The sequence below is a fragment of the Ochotona curzoniae genome, unplaced genomic scaffold (assembly GCF_017591425.1).
Source record: "Ochotona curzoniae isolate NIBS_2020 unplaced genomic scaffold, NIBS_Ocur_1.0 contig_1811, whole genome shotgun sequence".
Taxonomy (NCBI): Eukaryota; Metazoa; Chordata; class Mammalia; order Lagomorpha; family Ochotonidae; genus Ochotona; species Ochotona curzoniae.
In genome coordinates this window covers 154,660-157,894 of record NW_024465203.1, presented here as the reverse complement: position 1 = coordinate 157,894, position 3,235 = coordinate 154,660, and the positions used below count along the sequence as shown (strand labels likewise).

General features: G+C 40.0%; 1 pseudogene; it reads right to left on the bottom strand.

Moving 5' to 3' along the window:
* Positions 1 to 1,232: 1,232 nt before the first annotated feature.
* Positions 1,233 to 2,845, bottom strand: LOC121148762 (annotated as a pseudogene).
* Positions 2,846 to 3,235: the final 390 nt, after the last annotated feature.

Genomic DNA, 3,235 nt, shown 5'->3' with positions numbered 1-3,235 from the left:
CATCCAGGACCTGGGGTGGGGGTAACGGGATAGAAATTCTCCCTTAATATTGCCCTTTTCCTCAGATACATGAAGGAAACAATGTGCAAATCATAGTCTTACCCACCTTGCTATAGGCATTGAACATTTTTACCCTAATTAACTATATAAATTGTGATAAATAAAATGAAAAATGAAAAAAAATTAAAAATGATATGTTCTGGAATATTTTAGTGCATAAAGTATTTAAAAGATAAAAGAACTAAATAAAAACTTAGACCAAATTTTCCCAGGAGTCAAAAGACATAAAAAATGGGTCAGTGTGAGGTCACACTGGTTCAAGTCACTGACAGTAACATTAGTACAACATATAATGACTAGATTGATATCTGGCTGCTGCATGTCCAATCTCCTGCTATTTTAATGTACCCAGTGAATGAGTACACAATAGTTGAAGTTCTGAAATGCATGGGAGATTCAGATGCACTCCAGGCTCCTGCTTTTAGCCAGAGATAGCCTTGGCAGACGCGGCTTTAAAAACAGTGTAAATAATATATAATATAATATAATGCAATGTAATATGATATAATATAATGTAATACAACATGATACAATATCATATCATCTAATATGATATAATATAATGTTATACAATTCAATACAATATAATATAATACATATACAAAGGTCTATATATATATATGTATATGAAATCAAATATACAGAGAGGAGGAGATACATAGAGGAAATCTGTCTCTACTTTTTCACTCCCAAGTGGCCACAATAGCCACAGATGTGTCAAGCCAAACTCTAGAGTCAACAACGTCTTCCTGGGGCCCATTGTGGCTGTAGCCTCCAAACACTTGAGGCTATCCTCAACTGCTTCCCCAGGCTATAAGCAGGACACTGGAAGGCAAGTGGATCACTCAGGACATGAAGTGGTGTCCATATGGGATCTCAGCATGTCCAAGGTAAGGACTTTAGCCACTACGCTGCCATGCTAGGCCCTTGTGCTGCCTTTGGGGAAAAAGAGTAGCTGGTGATATCTCCTGCTCTCACTCTCTCTGTGCTTGAGTCTCTCTATAACTCTTTCCTACTTTTGAGAAGTAGGTCTTTGTTTTTGCTAAATTGAAATCACATTTGAATTGGAGCTTGACAGCCATCACTTTCCATTTGACTCCTTAGAGTTGAACGGCAAATATTCCCCAGGTGACTCCTTTACTTATTTTGAAAGCAACAGTGCTACTTACCTCTCACTGTTGTGAGTTCTTCCTTTTTCTTCCTTTCTTTTTCTTTCCACTGCTTCCTTTGATACCCAGCTTCTGGCCATACTCATCCCCATACCATATTAGAAGCTCATAGCTGGTTTGATGACTTGGCAGGTGCGGTAAAATATCTGTCTGCGGTATTTATTGGAAGGCCACCAAATTCTGCTCCTCATTTTTCCGAGCACAGATCACATATCGAGGGCAGAGATAAATGCTGAGTACCATGGGCCGTTATATTTGAATCTCATCTGTTCTCTGATAGCCTCCATCCTGCTTGAATCGCTACTCTGCAAGAGCTCTCCCTGCAAACATGTATCTCTCTCATGAGATCAATGAAGTCCCACGTCCAAGGTGTAGATACCGTATTTGTTCTGACAAGCATGCTTTCTTCCTTCTTTCCTCACTAGTCATCCTCAAATTCCTAAATAGTATTTATATAGAATGTGCTTTTAGAAACTGGTCCTAATATGCAAAGGTCATTCAAATTGATATCAAAGAGAACGTATCATGTAAAAGTCACTGAGGAAAGTAGAGGAGAAAGGACAGTGATCTTGTCTTTGAGAGAAATATCATCTCCAGGTGTAAAATGCTATGGTTCTTACCTCATCCAGTTGGCCAAAGAAGTGTCCTCTCCATCCATGTACTCATAACTGTTTCTCTCCTTGGCTATCTGAGTTTCAGAAAAATCAGTTAATATGTTTCTGGAAAGGGGATAGGTCAGCAGAATTATTAACTCAATTGCCATCATGTTCCATGACATTCCATGAGTCCAACCACATCTTGAGACATAACATAGTATTAGTACACGCCTAATCTGATTTGTTTCCTTACAGTAGAAGCCCACAGCTGAGATCGCAACTGCTTTGTTTTTACAACCCAATGATTGCATCAATGCTAAACTTCAGTAAGAATTCTGTGATGTAATCATGTTGGCTCCACTCAAGCCATAATGTGTAGAAGGACACATGAACCGGACTCATGAGCCAAACTCAGAGCAGGCAGGTGGAAAGCCACCAGACTGGAAAGGGATGTCCTTCTTACCTGCCAGCTGTACCCACTATTGGCTTCCTGTTCCACTTCTGTGATCTTGCCCTCAAAAGGACCAAAGTGCAACCCCAGTGGCAGATCAGATGCTTCATTAAACACACGAAGCCCAGTCTCAGGAATGCTGGATGGGCCAATTCGAAGCCCAGTGGGCACAATGAGGAGAGCGCGACTAGGATGTCCCTTATCCACTAGGTTGTCCTTTAGAAACACTGGGGGTCCTTGAGCAGCACCGCATTTCAGGAAGAACTTTTGACACTTCTCACAATCTGGAGATGAGAGTGGAAGGGATTAGGAAAGGATACCAAACAGTACTGGATATAGAGAGCATCAGAAGCATCCAACTATGCACATCACTCAGCCTCAATTTTGCAAACTAAGTTACAAGCAGACAGAATGATAATAGACAAATGTACAAGTGGAATTTGATTTCAGGCTATAGGATTTCTCTTTGTGGATGTGCCAAAGGGTCACTTACACAGGTAATTATCATCATCCTCAGTCTCACTGAACTCTTTGTATGTCTGTCCCATTCTTTCTTGTAAGTTGTACATCTGAAATTTTCATTCTCATCCTTTCTTCTGACTTCTGAGATGGAGAAACTAAGTCAGTGAAGTTATTGTTAATTTCTTGTTTAATGTTTTATTAAAATATAGGGCTTTCAAGACAAGAAAAGCTGTATGGATTTTTTTTTTCATGAAAAATCTCTGGTTGTCATTGATTTCCCCCGACGTTTGAACAGCTGTTTATTTAAAAGACAAAGAAAGACACACATAGAGATCAACACACCAGGGGAGACAAACAGTGCATGTGGAATGCAGAGAGAGGTACGGATTTTCACTGATTAAGTAACTTTGAGAGCAGGCAATCCAGCCTCAGATCAGAAAGCTTTATCCAGTTCTCCCAGGAGGGTGGTAAGACTTGAATCATGTGTCGCATCCACA